The sequence below is a fragment of the Canis lupus genome, chromosome 22 (genome assembly GCF_003254725.2).
Source record: "Canis lupus dingo isolate Sandy chromosome 22, ASM325472v2, whole genome shotgun sequence".
Classification (NCBI taxonomy): Eukaryota; Metazoa; Chordata; class Mammalia; order Carnivora; family Canidae; genus Canis; species Canis lupus.
In genome coordinates, this window is record NC_064264.1 from 6792694 (window position 1) to 6810533 (window position 17840).

The 17840-nt window shown below is 37.1% G+C and overlaps 1 protein-coding gene across 4 annotated transcripts in view; it reads right to left on the reverse strand.

The window, feature by feature from the left end:
- The window catches only part of LACC1 (laccase domain containing 1), a 182046-nt gene that overhangs the window by 14261 nt on the left and 149945 nt on the right, over positions 1–17840 (reverse strand). For all 4 annotated transcript variants that reach the window (XR_007404839.1, XR_003147916.3, XR_003147914.3 and 1 more), the window contains 2 exons: positions 7266–7360; positions 6122–6187 (listed from right to left, as the gene is read on the reverse strand). The gene's annotated coding sequence lies outside the window, so the exon portion shown is untranslated. The remainder of the gene's footprint in view (positions 1–6121; positions 6188–7265; positions 7361–17840) is intronic.

Consider the following 17840-nt stretch of genomic DNA (forward strand, 5'->3'; position numbering starts at 1 on the left):
TTTGTCAAGTAGAGTACAGTGCTGACGCACAGTTTTTTTTTGCCTTTAATTCTTATGAATTCCAGTCATTCCCTAAATTACTTAAGTCAGCACCTTTTCCCCACCTCCCTTAGTGAGGTTGTTCCATACACTGTAGCACAGTTCAGTTCTCTTGTGATAGGCTACATTCCTCCCCAGTATCCCTTGACATTCTAAATAGTTTCTTAAACTAGTAAACTAAGTTTTGCTCTTGTGTTATAAACTTCAAAATACATATAGTGCTATATCCACAATTATAGCATCATACAGAATAGTTTCACCATCCTAAAATATCCCTGGTACTTCACATATCAACACTACCCCCCACCACACCCCTGAACCCTTGGTGACTACTGACCTTTTACTGTCTCTATAATGTTGCCTCTTCCAGAATGTTACATCGTTGGAATTTTATGGTATATAGCACTTTCAGACTGGCTGTTTTTATAAAGCCACATGCATTTCAGACACATCCATGTCTTTTTGTGCTTTGTTGGCACATTTCTTATTATGGCTGAATAATATTCCTCTGTATTGATGTACAATAGTTTGTTTATCCATTCACCTACTGAGGAATATCTTGGTTGTTTCCAGGTTTGGGTGATTATGAGAAAAGATGCTATAAGATTTCAGAAACAATCCAGTTTTAGCACATTTCCATCAATAGAAAAAGTTTCATTCAACTACTGGCAGTCAATCTCTGCTCTCTCCCTAATCCCAGGCAGTATTGTCTTTTTCAGAAATTATTTATAAATGTAATCATCATGGTCTAATATGTCTGGCTTTTTTCATTTAGCATTATGTTTTTGATGTTCAGCTGTGTTGCTGCATGTCAGTAATCCATTTCTTTTTATTATTGTGCAATATTCCATTGTCAGGATTTACTGTTTTTTATGGATTCATCAGTTGATGTACATTGCCTTTTGCGGCTTTTGTGAGTAATACTACTATGACCATTCACATGCAAGTTTATGTGGACATAAAACTCATGTGGACATATGTTCTTATTTCTCTTGGGTAGGTAATTAGGAGTGTAATTGCTGGCTGTTTGGTAAGTTTATATTTAACTCTTTAAGAAACTAACAGTTGCCCAAAGTAGTCACACCATTTTGTTTCTACCTGCAACATATGAGGGTTCTCCTTCCTCTCCACCCTTACCAACACTCAGAATTTTCAGTCTTGAGTTGAGACACTCTAGTGGATATGAGGTGGTATCTTGTGGTTTCAATTTGCATTCCTTAATGACTAATGACATTAAGCATATTTTCATGTTTATTAGCCACTTGTGTATCTTTGGAGAAATGTATATTCAAATCGTTTGCTCATATTTTTTTCTTTCCAGTTTGCTCATTTTGAAGGGAGTTATTTGTCTTCTTAATGAATTGTAAAAGTTATTTATTCTATATAAAAGTCCGCTATCTGATAATGTTTTGTAAGTATTTTCTCCCAATCTCTGTCTTGTCTTTTTATTTTCTTAGTGATATTTTGAGAAGACCAAAAATGTTTTATTTTGATGAAGTCCAATTTATCAATTTTTTAATGGATGTGCTTCTGATGTCATATCCAAGAAATATTTACTAGCCCAAAATTACAAACATTTTTCTCTTATGTATTCTTTGAGACATAGTTTCAGCTCTTACATTCACATCTATAACTGATTTAAAGTTTGGGGAGGTGTTTTTTGGCGAGGGGAGTGTTTTGTTTTGTTTTTTATTTTTTTGCAAATAGATGGAGCCCCATTTATTGAAAAATTATCTCTCTCCATTGAATTACCTTGGTACATTTGTTGAAAATAAAATGATCATATATATGTAGGATTTATTTCTGTACTATTCTGCACTGTTGATCTTTATGTCTATCATTATGCCAGTATCACACTGTCTTACCAACTATTACTTTGTGTTGACTTTTGAAATCAGGCTGTGTGAGTCAACTTTGTTCCTTTTTCTTAAAATTGTTTTGAATATTCTATGTTGTTTGTATTTACATACGCATCCTAAGATCAACTTATTGATTTTTTTAGCTTATTGATATTTAATAAAGGAGGCCAGCTGAGATTTTGGCAGGGACTACTTTAAATTTCCAGACCAGTTAGGAAAAAATCAACATCTTATCAATGTCAAATTTTATGATCCATGAACATAATATATTTCTCACTTATTTAGGCCTTCTTTCATTTTGTTCAGTAATATAACGTAATTTTCAATGTATAGAACAGTATTACTTTTATTTTTTTTTATTGGTGTTCAATTTACTAACATACAGAATAACCCCCAGTGCCCGTCACCCATTCACTCCCACCCCCCGCCCTCCTCCCCTTCCAACACCCCTAGTTCGTTTCCCAGAGTTAGCAGTCTTTACGTTCTGTCTCCCTTTCTGATATTTCCCACACATTTCTTTTAAAACTTATTCCTAAGTATTTTCTTTTTTTATGTTACTGTGAATGGCATTTTTAAATTACATTTTTAGATTGCTTGTTGCTAATATATAGGAATACAATGCTGTTTGTTCTTCATTTTGTATCCTAGACCTTGCTAAGCTCTATTAATAGTTTTATTAGTCTTTTTCTTAGAGTCCTTAGACTTTTCTGCACAAAAGATCATTTCATCTATAACTAAAAATTTTTATTTCTTCCTTTCTAATCTATATGCATTTAGTTTCTTTTCCTTGCCTTAACTCACTGGCTAGAACCTCCCATACAATAAATTTCTCCAATCTAAGGAAGAAAGAATTTAGTTTGTCACCAGTAAGTGTGATATGAACTTCAAGTTTTTTATAGATTCCCTTTATTAAGTTAAGGAATTTCTCTTTCCTTCCTAGTTTACTGGGAGTTTTTTTGTTTTTGTTTTTTTTTAACATGAATGGGTGTTGGTTTTTTTTCTTTTACCATTTTTTTCTTTCTCTATTGAGTCGGGTTGTGCCCTTTATCCTCTTAATATTGTGTATTACATTGAATGATTTTTCAACTTTACTCTTGCAAATCCCACTTTTTCATTGTTTATAATATTTTCCACACATTGATGAATTTGATTTGCCAATGTTCTGCTAAGGATTTTTATGTCTGTATTCATGGGGGATATTATTCCATTGTTTTTTTTATTTATTCTTTTTGAGATATGTGTCTTGCTTTGACATCAGGCTAGTACTGGCCTCTTTATATCAGTAGAAAAAGTATTCCTTCCCCTATTGTCTGCGTTTGTGTAGAATTAGTGTTACTTTTTCCTTTAAATGCTTGATAGATTTTATAAGTAAAATCATTTGGGACTTCGCTTTCCTATGTGGAGAGATTTTTGTGTATTAATTTATTTACTTGATATACATCTATTCAGAGTTACTGAATAAAAACTGAAGTTGTTTTATGAGTCCATTTCAGTAATTTGTGTCCTTCTAGGAATTTGTCTATTAATTTGTCAATCAGTTTCATTTAAATCATCTAAACTTTTAGCATAATGTTTTTTATAATATTCCCTTATAACTATTTAAATCTCTTTATGGCCTGTGTTAATGTGCTCTTTCATTCTTGATTTTGGAAATTTCTGTCTGCTTCTACCTTTCCTTGGTCAGGCTAGGTAGAGATTTATCAATTTTGTTATTTATTTATTTTTTATTTTATTTTTTTGTATATTTTTTATTGGAGTTCGATTTGCCAACGTATAGTATAACACCCAGTGCTTATCCCGATAAGTGCCCTCCTTAGTGCCCGTCATTCAGTCACCCCATCCCCCTGCCCACATCCAGCCACCTCCTCTTCCACTACCCCTTGTTCGTTTCCCAGAGTTAGGAGTCTCTCATGTTCTGTCTCCCTCACTGATATTTCCCACTCATTTTCTCTCCTTTACCCTGTAATCCCTTTCACTATTTTTTATATTTCCCAAATGAATTAGACCATATAATATTTGTACTTATCTGATTGACTTACTTCACTCAGCATAACACCCTCCAGTTCCATCCATGTCGAAACAAATGGGTATTTGTCGTTTCTAATGGCTGAGGAATATTCCACTGTATACATAGACCACATCTTCTTTATCCATTCGTCTTTCGATGGACACCGAGGCTCCTTCCACAGTTTGGCTATTGTGGACATTGCTGCTGTGAACATTGGGGTGCAGGTGTCCTGCCGTTTCACTGCATCTGTATCTTTGGGGTAAATCCCCAGCAGTGCAATTGCTGGGTTGTAGGGCAGATCTATTTTTAACTCTTTGAGGAAAATCCGCACAGTTTTCCAGAGTGGCTGCACCAGGTCACATTCCCACCAACAGTGCAAGAGGGTTCCCCTTTCTCCACATCCTCGCCAACACGTGTTGTTTATTGTCTTGTTAATTTTCCCCATTCTCACTGGTGTGAGGTGGGATCTCATTGTGGTTTTGATTTGTATTTCCCTGATGGCCAGTGGTGCGGAGCATTTTCTCATGTGCTTGTTGGCCATGTCTGCGTCTTCCTCTGTGAAATTTCTGTTCATGTCTTTTGCCCATTTCATGACTGGATTGTTTCCTGGGTGTTGAGTTTAATAAGTTCTTTCTAGATCTTGGATACTAGCCCTTTATCTGATATGTCATTTGCAAATATCTTCTCCCATTCTGTAAGTTGTCTTTTAGTTTTGTTGACTGTTTCTTTTGCTGCGCGGAAGCTTTTTATCTTGATTAAGTCCCAATAACTCATTTTTGCTTTTGTTTCCCTTGCCTTCCTAGATGTATCTTGCAAGAAGTTGCTGTGGCCAAGTTCAAAAAGGGTGCTGCCTGTGTTCTCCTCTAGGATTTTGATGGATTCTTGTCTCACATTTAGATCTTTCATCCATTTTGAGTTTATCTTTGTGTCTGGTGTAAGAGAATGGTCTAGTTTCATTCTTCTGCATGTGGCTGAAGTGCAGCCAATTTTCCCAGCACCATTTATTGAAGAGACTGTCCTTTTTCCAGTGGATAGTCTTTTCTGCTTTGTCAAATATTAGTTGACCCTAGTTTGTTGTTTATAAGGAACCAAATTTTAATGTAATTGAAATTCTTTACTGCTTTGAATTTTCTATTTTACTTATTCCCATCCATTTTTTATTATTTAATTCCTTCTACTCCCTTTGAATTTGATTTGCTCTTCTTTTCCTAGCTTATTGTGATAGAAACTTAGATTACTGACTTTAGATATTTCTTCTTTTTTAATAGAAGCACTTATAGCTATAAGCTCCCCTTCTAAACACTATTTTAGCTGTGTTCCATAACTTAGATAGTTTGTTCTCATTTTTTAATTAATTCACAATACTTTCAAATTTCTCTTGTGATTTTTTTCTGACTTATGGATTATTTAAGAGCATGCTGTTAAATTTTTAAATATTTGAGGATTTTCCAGATTTTTTTTGTTACTGATTTTTAATTTAGGTCCATTAGAATCAAAGAGTATACTTTGTATCACTTCAGTCCTATCAAATTCAATATTATTTGTTTTATGAACTTAGCCTAAGATCTATACTGGGAAATTTTCTGTATACACCTAAAAAGATGTGCACCCTGCAGTTAATGATAGTGTGCTTATGTAGGTCAACTAGGTCAAGCTGGTTGTTATTGTTCAAATCTTCCTTACTGATTTTCTTTCCCATTCTATCAATCATGGAGATAGGCGTATTTGAATCTCCAACTGTAATTATTGATCTATTTCTGCTATTATCTTGTCAGTTTTTGTTGTTTGTATTTTGTGGTTTGGTTGTGAGGAGTTTCACATTTATAATTCTGATATCTCCTTGTTTCCCTCTTATCATTACTACGATTACTATCATTACTGCTATCATTACCTTTTTCTAAGAATATTCCTTGTCTTAAAGCCTATTTTGTCTGATACTAGTACAGCCATTCCAGCTCTCTATGATTACTGTTTGCATGGTATATCTAAAAGTGTCTCTTATAGCATAAACCTGCTATACTTTACTTTTTTCTTTCTCTGTTGTTGGGCATTTATGTTACACAATGTTCTATAGATAATTATCCTCCAGATGTTCATTTTTTTTTAGAATAAGAAATTATTTTAGTTACCATCCCTCAAACAAGAAATATTTCAAACTTTTTTCATGATTATATGGACATAATCGTTATGATTGTATGATATGCTTTGTACTTACAATTTAACATAATCCTTAAAACAATCCAGTCATGTAGAAATTTTAGTCTTTTTCCAGGTGAATAACCTGAGGATCATAGAGATGAAATAAGTGACTCAGGCATATAAAACAAGCATTCAGTGAAGGAGTCCATTCTGTTAGACTCCATATGATACCATAAAGTTTTTTTTTAAATTTTTATTTATTTATGATAGTCACATACAGAGAGAGAGAGAGAGAAAGAGGCAGAGACACAGGCAGAGACACAGGCAGAGGGAGAAGCAAGCTCCATGCACTGGGAGCCTGACGTGGGATTCGATCCCGGGTCTCCAGGATCGCGCCCTGGGCCAAAGGCAGGCGCCAAACCACTGCGTCACCCAGGGATCCCCCCCTTTTTTTTCCATAAAGTTTTTCTTCAAACCCTTCCCTCTCTTCCATCTGGCCAGGTCCCCCTCACTCACAATGTTTTCTCCTAACATTCCCCATGTCCTTTTCAGGTATAAGGTAGTTCAGAACAAGTTATCTGTCTTTTTTTTTTTTTTGGTCAGAACCAGAGACTATGGTAAACTCATTCAAAGTTGTTCATAATTGATGATGGGCTGCTTTATATAAGAATATGACCAAGAATGGGAATTTTCTCCCATTCTTATTTTATCTTATTCTCTTACATTACCTCTAATTGCATTGGTGGCAGATTAGGAAGAGCAACACAAGATGAGGACTGAAGAGAGGGGAGCTGTTTTTGCTGTTGCTGTTAACGTGCTCTGTGTGTGTGTATTGTGGTGGCAGTCTCCTAAGTATTCTCAACCAGATCTCCCCAAAGTGTCTGATCCTGTCTGTTTTGGCTGAGATATGAATTATCATATCCTTTTCAGATATGAATTAACATCCCTCACATAACATTTCACAACAGTTTCTAGAAAAAGAACTAAAACTGATATGGAGATTATATAAAGAATTAGAAAATAGATTGATGGTGGTAACATTCTTGTGTAAGTAATTGGAGAAAATGGGGAAGGCAAAGAGGAATTTTGTCAGAATTGGGATTTATATATATAATATTAATATATAATAATACAAGTATACATAATCATATATATATATATATATATATACTCATAGATATAGCTCCTGTTTTATGCCAGAATAGCAATCACCTACCTACCTCTTCAGCATGAAATACCTCACTCAGCAATGATTTCCTTCAATGAATCCAAATGTTATTGTATCACCAAAGAGTTAAAATGAAATTTGCCTTTTCTGTGCCAATAGAAAGAAACACACAAGGAAAAGATTGAGTTTTAAACTTAGCATATTTGAAATACTTAGGAATTTCATAAATGTTACAATTTTAGATCTATACAGTGTTATTCCATTTTAATAATTTCCCAGAGCTACCATCCTTTTTGATCTTTTAAAAGGATTTAATTTTGATCTTTTAGAAATGTTCTTTTCTCCTGAAAAGAAAAATCTGTCATGGAAATAGTAGCAAATGTAAAAAGCAAATTTCTCAAACTAGTTAGAATTCTCAAGTTCTGTCCTTCCCTCTTGTAGTGGTGGGCCCTAGAGCAGAGCGCAGGGTAAAGGGCATGTTTACAGCAGGAAGATCCATCTAAAAAAGAGTTCTGCACATTTCAAATCTGTGTATTTTACCAGGTTTATGCATTATGGTGAAAGACAAACAAGATATAGAAGGTCAGAGTAAGAGCCAGAGGCCACCAGGCCTTTGTGGGATTCTTATATGGGATATGATGGGTAAATGTGTATACATGTGCATATATGTACACTTCTTTTTTTTTTTTTTAACTGAAAAGTCTTGTGAATGTTAAAAGTCTTAAAAGCCAAACCTGAGTAACCTATAGTAATGCCTATCCTTTCCATTCAATACCAAAGAAATTCTATTTACTGTGGGCCCAGAAAAACCTGTTTTCTTTTTGCCTTTTTCCATCTCCATGCTCTTTTCACACCTGGCTATTTGGTTACTGGCTATCTCACATGGTTCATTTGGAGAGATGTGTGTGGCCAGGGCAGGTCAAGAGCAGAGATACAGTAGACATTTTCTGTATATCAATTTTTCTGCCTCTCCTTCTCACCCTAGGGCTATGTTTCTGGGCATGTAAAATGTATCAGCTTTTATTCCAATTTCTCAAACCTAAATGGAAAATTTGAGTATTTTCAAGATATCTAGAGGGCTACCTAAGGAAGTCAGAAGTAAAACTGACCCGGGGTCTCAATCCCTATTTTAATGCTCTCTAGAATAATAAAATGTTAGCTAGATGATCTTCTGGACCAGCCTATTAATTTTGCCATTGAAACAACTGAACACCAGAAGGGCTGAGAAGCTTTGTCAGGTCTCACAGCTGGTTCCTGCCCAGCTGGAACTTGGATTTGCTTCTTTGGCTACCCAGGCCAACATTCTTTCCACTCAGCCATGCCACTTCCTTGATGATGCTTGCAGGAGAAGGTTCTGATGAAAACAATCTTAAAATTTTACAGTGGTTGTGTAAAATATTCTCTTTAGCATCATACAGCTTTATGACTTAGACCTTGTACACAAATGTTATTACTTATTATTCATTTATTTTTATCTTCATTTTAGACATCAGAGAACTGAGGTGCTGAGTTGCAGCAGCCCCCACAGAATCTCAAAAATACATCCAAGACTACTCTTCACAGGACAAGTGCGCAATACAGGCTTCCTATAGAGGAATGTGGCTCAAGCAAGAAGGGTCACTGCTCATTCACATAGAGCCCAAAGGAATGGCACCTCTTTGGACAGTCCAATTTCCCCAAATAAACCAAGATTTAGACTGCTGAAGGCATTCGTAGGCTATGGTGTTAAGGCTGCTTGAGACTAACACCACACTTTGATCATTCAGTCAAATCAAAAAGCATTTATTAAGCATCAGTTCAAGGCTCCCTGCAGGGGTTTCTCTTTGTGTCTCTGGCATTCATACTTCCGTGCTTCTCTTATGTGGCTCTTCACCCTTACCCAAAAAAACTCCCTAATACACTAATAATACACTCCCTAATAATCTCACTGCTGATATTATCCTTTTCTGCTTATTTCCAAGACTTTGAATAGAAAGTCAGGACAGAACTTATTCCATTGAAAATCTATGCACCCATCCCTGCTTTCACAGGATTCTGTGACAAGCACCCTAGCCAGTAGTCAAAGCTTACAGGGGTGAAATTTCAGCATCTGTTTTCTTCGTTCAGAATGCAGACTAAATATTTTAGAAGGGTTTTTAGGGAAGCAATTTACAGCCAGTAATTGGAAGTGCAGTGTTTTTGCAAGACCAATGTCTCAGATTACAGGTCTATGATTTGCCTAAAAATAACTCATTTATTTTAGGCTTGGATTTTGAAAAGGGGAAAAATTAAGTCTTAGGATGATTTTCTTCAAATTTCCCATTGCATTCTTTACATCAGAAAAGGAGATGTGGGAAGGCAAGATGGAGTTTCTAGAGAGGAGAAATCCAACACTGTTTTTCCTTGGTTCATTTATGAGACTACATTTTCCTAGCTATGTACACTATTTCCAGTTTATGACTCACTCAAACAATTTACTATATTTAAAATTACATTAAATTCTCTTTACACTGCTTAGGTCAAATATTCATACTATGTATACAGTTGGAAATTCTTCCTCATAGATCCAGTGCATGGTATGGATGTATTTGTGTCCTTGTTGCCATGGTAACTAGGAAAGGTTAAAGCCAGAACCTCAGAAAACAGAGTGGCTGAACAATAAAATATCATAAATATGTGTGTGCTTCTTAAAATACTCTTCTCACATATGGATTTAAAAATTTTAGAACCACTGCCTTGAAGTTAATTTTCCATTTCTAGCATACACATTATTATCTAAAAAGAATATTCTCAAAACAATCTCTTTCAATCACTCCTTTTCTCTCTAAACTGTAATATAATGTCCATTTATTTCAAAAGATGGACTAAGTAAAACATGAGCAATGCTTTGGTTTTTCAAATATGGATGAGACATGCCAATGAAAATGGAGGTCAATAAAGTTGTTTTCTGGTTGAAACACGCTGTCTTTTACAAATCGCCCCTTTATATACACCTATATAGGGATAATAAAATATTTTCCCCATTTAAGAACTGGTAAACAAACATGGGCAACACTTGGAAGTCCCAAGATATTAAACATGGATCATCTGTACAAAGTTTCAAACCCTTGGTCCTTGACTAATCTTTTTTATTTCCCCCAAAGATTAATGCTCAACAAAAGTAGAGAATGTAATTCCTTAAATAAGAGTAGAGGATGTAATTCCTGTAAGGCCAAGAGCCATTGCAGCAATGGGTAAGAGAGCATATCTTATATCTTTCCCACTTACATTTCCAAGTACAGAGGGAAGATGGTTGAAAGACCTTCCCTGATTAATTTTCTTGTCCACATTGCCCACTTTATAAGGATATCAGAAAGAATATTAATATGTTCCTTGGTCCATAATCCCTCACTTAATTTTTTTTAAGATTTTATTTATTTATTCATGAGAGAGAGAGAGAGAGAGAGAGAGAGGCAGAGACACAGGCAGAGGGAGAAGCAGGCTCCATGCTGGGAGCCCGACCAGGGGGACTCAATCCCAGAGGCTCCATCCCAGGGGCTCCAGGATCACACCCTGGGCCAAAGGCAGGTGCTAAAACGCTGAGCCACCCAGGGTTCCCCATAATCCCTCACTTCATTTTTAACCTCCAATCTAGCACCTAAGTTCCTCACAATCCTTTCTTTATTTCAAGATAGTTCAATGTAGGGAGCATAATAAAAATAAAATTATATCAAAACACTTCATCATTTTTTTCCTACCTCTGAATAACATCTCATATTTAATGTCTAAGAATCAGAGATCTCAAACTCAATAATCTGACCGTTCTGCCATCTGCTGGAGAAATAGGGAAGTAGTGAAGTTAAGTAATGACCCCAGAGTGACTTCACTGAATCCATAAACACATTAGTCAACAAATGTTTATGTGGTTATTATTATTATTCATCATGTTTAGTTAAATCAAGGCACTTGGCACCATTAAGGACCATACTCTTAGAATTAGCCAAACCTAGTCCCTGTCCTCAGAAGGGCTGTGAATTATTACATAATTAATAGCTCTCCTACAGAATAGTCATTTTCCAACAATCGATTCAACATACAGGACAAGGCAGGGACCTTTTAAGACCATGAGGTTACCACTTAGCTGGTTTTAGTAGCAATTTGCTTTATAATGATATTCTGACCCTAAGATGCTTGAGCTTTTCTGAGCATTTTCTAAAGAGAAAAAAGAGGATAGGAGGGTGAGGGAAAAGAAACTGTCTTATGCTTTACGAAGCCAAAAATAAAGTTTTGGGAACATTTTTTCAGTTAACTGCTTAAGAGTGCCTAAAACATCTTGATATGAGAAAAAATAACATCTTTATAATCTGTCTGGATTTTTATCCATTCCTAATTTATAGCCTATCGAGAGTAGGAATGTGATAGTAAAGATGTGATAGTAATCATGCTAACTGCCACAGATTTGAGGAAAGTGACAGCCTCCTCAAATTAGCTTGAACAAAATGATGCTACAAGCCTATTGAATTGGCCATATATAGCCAAATCTGAATTCCCTTCTTCTTGCCAAAACCTACAGAGAAGAGGCAGCCATAAACCATGTAGGAGATACTGTGGTTGTTATTAAATATCATGTACATTTCAAGGAAACATGACTCTTTATGCCAGTGGATTCTGGTTGAAAGTACTTGATACAGAAGGACCATGCTCTTTTATGTTGAAAGGGGCTATGGGCTTGCCCTATTGCCATATGCGCTTTGATTTTTAAAGGACATAAAAATCTAAGAAAAGCCCTTCATAGTGTTCTAGAATCATTACTATGGCACAGAGAAAAAGTAGTGCCAACATATGTAACCAACATATTCAACTCTAACAGGGCCCTAGACTGAGATGTGGAGCACAGTAAGCTCCCATCCCTACTTCCTGCCATCTCCATTCAAATCTTCTTGCCCAAATCTAGGATGAACTGTCTGCCAGAAATAATCCTCATATTAAAGAAAGGATAGAAGCACCATCTTGAACATCCTTGATTGCAATCATCAATGGGTACATTTTGAATAGACAACTGCATGCGTGATGTTTTTCTAAATAAAATGAGAATTTCTATAGTCTTAACAATAGGCTTTAAAAATATGCCCTCTGGGGTATTTGTAGCTGCTTCTCCACTCCAACTTTCCCCCCAAAATTCTGATCTGCTGCAGCAACCTGAAAGGTCAATGCAGTTTCACAATTGACTCTTACAAATTCTAACTCTTATAAATTCCACAAGAGGACTCACAGGACATTCTGCCAACACAGGGAGGATGAGGAAGAACCAGCAATCACCAGAAGTCAGTATAGGTTCCTTAATATCAAGCAATGTCAGTCTAAACTCATTGTCCATTGAAATTGTTCCTACAGTGTAATTGCTGTGTACCTTAGTGACAGCAAAACATCCTGCAACTTTCTTCATGACAAAAAAAAGGTGAAAAATGAGCTGAATCTAGATATATTTGGACTAATACACATTGAGAGATACATACAAAAAGAAGGATGTTTCTGGAAGAAAGCTAAAATATCTGTCCTCTCTTACATTTTAATTAAAACTTGAGAAATAGAGAAGGTATGTCTTTGAGTTTGTCCAGTAAACATTTAACTGAGTATGCTCAGGACACCAGGCTATATGCTAGGATTTGGAGACAGCACTGGAGATTATGGAGAAAGCCTGACCTCTGGGAGCTTAGAGTCATACTCATTAATTATACTGATGATAGAAAGCCTGGAGACTAAAGACTGGACAAAAGAATCACAAGCAAACACCATGCAAACATTCATTGGGCTAAATTTTAGCAGGGATATATGTGAAGTTCTCAACTAAGACCAAAAAATATAACAATGTAGCGATACCACAGAATAGAAAGATATGGCTTTCTGTTTCATTAAAAGGACTCAATGGTTTTAGATAACCAATACAGGATAATGATATAATGTAGTTCCCCCAAAGCCCGCGCAGTGTTGGGGTGCATCATATGCATATATGGATCTAGATAAAATTGGCAACCATCCCTTTCCATTCTGTGTTGTGTCTACTGATACCAGGGTATTGTACTGTGCACTGGACACTACATATTAGTTGAGCCATAGACAAACAAGAGATCCATTGATGAACTAGAAACTATTGACCAGGAAATGTTATTAGTGCCTACTTTGTTTAAGTCACTGAGTTCTAGAGATGAATGACGGATAAGATATGGAGATGAATGTTCAATGAAAACAGAAGATAAACAGTTGATAAGATAACTCTACATACTGATAAGTACTACTTTAAAATCCACCCAACCATGTCCCATGAAGCACAATGGAAGGCAACTAGAGACTGGATGTCTAGAGTGGAAAGATGAAAGAGACGTGCAAATGTATTACTAAAATATAAGATGAATTTTCTTTTTTTTAATAATAAACTTATTTTTTATTGGTGTTCAATTTGCCAACATACAGAATAATACCCAGAATAACGCTCATCCCGTCAAGTGCCCCCCTCAGTGCCCGTCACCCATTCACCCCCACCCCCCGCCCTCCTCCCCTTCCACCACTCCTAGTTCGTTTCCCAGAGTTAGGAGTCTTCATGTTCTGTCTCCCTTTCTGATATTTCCTACCCATTTCTTCTCCCTTCCCTTCTATTCCCTTTCACTATTATTTATATTCCCCAAATGAATGAGGCCATATAATGTTTGTCCTTCTCCGATTGACTTATTTCACTCAGCATAATACCCTCCAGTTCCATCCACGTTGAAGCAAATGGTGGGTTATTTTAAGACGAATTTTCTATAGGAGACACTGTATTCTGTAAGGACCTGGAGAATAGAACCACGATGGCCAGTGAGAGACATGAAGACAGAATCAACTCAACATTAAGATCAAACTTCCTATAAATCTGGCCACTACAAAGAAGACAGTCTCCATCAAAAGAAGAAATGTTATTTACCAACCCACTTACCAAAGCGGAAGCTTCAAAATCCTGGAGGTCCATGGCTAAAGGGTTCAACCTCTGTGTCCCTGGGACTTTGTGGGTGCCTCTGTTATCACTTCTTACTCAGCCCACCTCTCCAATCCTTGAATTAACTTCATTGAAGTTAATTTCACTGAAACTACCCTCTCTAGTCTCCAGCTTCTATTCAGCTTCTCCTCATTTTTACCTGGTTCCTTAAGAAACATTCAGCTACAAGTGACAAGAAACTAACTCAAGTTTGCTCTAGCATAACAGAATCTACTGGTATGTGTAACTGGAAAGTCCATTGCTATACTGACTTCAGACACAGCTGGATCTCTGGCCTAGATTCTAGGGGCTCAAACAATGTCAACAAATCTTTTTCTCCATCATTTAGTGCATTTTCCTTTAACTATTGGCCTAATGATCAGAAAGCCCTCTCCATGTAGCAGGAAAGATGGCCTCTAGAATCCGAAAGCTACATCCTTTCATCTTGAGGAAAAAAAGAAAGAAAAATAATCCTATGTCGAGGAGTCCATGTGTGAAGTTTCAGGGGAGGAATCTGATTGGTGTTGCTTGGATTATGTACAACCCCTGGACCAATCATGGTGAATAGTGATAGGGCACTAAAATAGTCTGAGTTTTGGTCATATATCCACTTCTTCTGTGAGGGTGGGCCAGGGCCTGAGGGCAGGGCACTTTTCTTCCAAAAGGCAGACGCTAGACAGACGCAACAGATATCTTCTATGTCTTGCGATTTCAGTAACTTCCTAAATGCTCCATGTTTCCCCCAGTTCATGCTTTTCTTTTCTGGAAAAATAGTTTTCCAAAATGGCAATTATAATTCTCTGTCTTCTCTTCCTAAAACCTTAGATAGCTCCTATTTGCCTGCAAGATAAAGTCACAACTTATTAGAATTTGGACTTTATCTACCTCTCAGTCTTATTTATCCCTCACTGCTCTCGTGGCCAAAGCTCTCAACATTCTGAATTGCTTGCAATTCCCTGAACATCCAAGATTGTTCTGTGCCTTCAACTCGTTTCTCACCTTCTACTTCACTCTCTTAATCCCACTAATTCCCTTTCAAAGTTAACCCAAGCATCATCTCATCTTCCAGCCCGTCCTGCTCTCCCTCAGGTAGATTTATCCATTTGGGCTGTGTGAATACCTCTGTCTCTAGCTTATGTATCCCCTTATGTGCCATCTCTCTGTCTAATACCTGGGAGTTCCTAGAGGGCAGGGGTTGAACCTTATTCATCCTTGTGTTTCTGGTAATTTACTGGCAGATAACAGGCACCTAAAAACAGTTTTAAGAGAGAGCAAAAGGGAGAGAGGGAAGGGAAGGAAAAAGGTTCCTGAGGGCCTTTCTTTTCCTCCTAGATAAAAAATAAATGTTGAGAATTATATTCTGGGTAAAAGGGCCTGTCTTGGTGGTCTAAGTCAAAGTAATGAGTAATAGAATTTCAGGCTCAGTCATGGTGGAAGGTAGATGCAGGGAACATGGGAAGAAGGGAAAAAATGGTCTTCATAATGTCTTTTTTTGTGTGTGAACCAGGTGGACCAACCACTCGCCCACCCATGCAAAGTGTGAGCCTGGCCACAGGCATGTGAAGCATCATCTTCAGTGATGTGCTGTGGCCACTCTGTTTCTGGCTCACTTCCAACTGGGCAAGCATGTGAAGAAATGAAAATGAATAGAGAATGTAAAAGGTGACCTAATTCTCTGCTGAAAGCATTTCCAATCATAGGTCTGGATGTATTTTAATTATACCTGGACACAGGAGCCCTCACCCAGACATAACTGAAGTCCCGCGTGGACTGTCACTGTGGCTGTAAAGATTTGTCTAAGCTTGTGGTTATCTCAAGAGCCTGACATCACACTGATCATTAAGCAACAGTGTGGAGGCGCAGCTGGGCGTTTCCATGGCAACCTGCACTGGGTTCGCCTGCAGAGCTTGGTAACAAGAGCATTTTATTATGGGTCATTAAGGGCAAAAGGCTTCATTTACATTATTTCCTGTAAAATCCTATTATTTCAGGTGTTACACTCCATCAATGCAGCTCTTCCAGAAGAAATCATAAATGCGGATTATTAAGTAGAGAAACAATAACAAGCTTTAGATAAACTGTAAACCACATTGTTCAATAGATGAGAAAAGCATTTCTCAATAGGGATGTGGGCTAAAGAGGCACCCAGCATTCTCTGAAGGCAGAGAATTCCTGTTTGGTTCGTTTGTTTGTTTGTTTGGGGTTTTTTTTTTTTTTTTGAGAATTCTTATTCTGAAAAGTGAACCATCTTTCTTTTTATCATCTGTGCCCCAGGTCTGAGTCATACTTTAAGACTGGTAGATAAGGATTCTTAAGGATACTAAATAAGTATTGACAAATCTGGCTCTGCTGTTTTATACTTTAAATATTATTTTTTTGCGGTAACAACACTTAATACAAGATCAACCTTCGTAACAAATGTTTAAATGTATAGTATGGTAATGTAAGGCACAATGTTATATAGCTCTCTAGAGCTTATTCATTTTGCTTCAGTGAAACTTTATGCTTGCTGATTAGCAACACACCACTTACCCCTCCACCTGCCCCTGGCAACCACCATTCCACTCTTTGATTCTGCGAATTTGACTATTTTAGATACTTCACATTAGTGGAGTCATGCAGTATTTGTCTTCCTGTGACTTGGCCGGTTTCTTATCCTCACCAGGTACTGAGTCTTCAGTGTCTTATATTCCAGAGTAGCCTTCCTTTCCCAGCTCTGCCAAATCCAGGAAATGGTAGCTTCTGTCCGTGATCAAGTACTTAACACCCTCTCCCTTGTGTATCTGTGCTTGGGAATAAGGAAATTAGGCCTTCAAGCTGACCCAGCATCTTTCTAATAGCCCAGGCCCCTGGCCAGCATTGTAGGCTGACTTGGAGCTGATGGACAGTGATTGCCTTGGAGCTGTGATAACACCAAGTCAGCTTGAAGACAGGACCCTAAAAGGGCATTCATTCACTCTCAGCTCCACCTGCTGCCTATAATTAAGGATATCAATTCTACAGAGGCAATATCACAAATGCCACTAATATGCTCTAGCTTCCAAATCCCTGTGACCTAACAATAGTTAATTTAGCCTCTTCTGAATGGTCACAAGTTCTCTTACGATCAAAAAGACTCTGGGGGGTCTTGTATCCCAGAATGACAGCTGAGATGTAGAGATAAACAACAAAGGGTCTAATCCTTACATTTCCTGAGTTAATTTAGTATGGTCAGGAATACATAAAATGCTTCCCTTTTCAGAAACCCACTTGCCTAAATGAGTGGAACAATGAGCATGTCATTGAATTAGTTCACGATTTCACTGGCATTTTACACCACCCTCCAAGGATGGCGGTAATCAACTTCAGATGACCCAAAGTGGAGCATTGGCAGAGAATGGCTAATTGTCAATGGCTCACTTATAGAGAATAGCCAGATCATATTCAAAAAACAAAATACAAAACTATTCCTCTCTCAATGTCCACCAGAACTATTAAAACTAGAAAAAGTAATTTTTTTGTGTGTCAAATTCCACCTCCTAACTGTAGAATTAAGGAATGCTTATTCTGAACAGTATGAACTCTTCTTAGAGTTAAATGATACAAGGTAGGAGACAGGTGAATGAAGACAATCTGATGAATGTTCTGGGATGTATTTCCTGATGTACCAGAAGGACTATG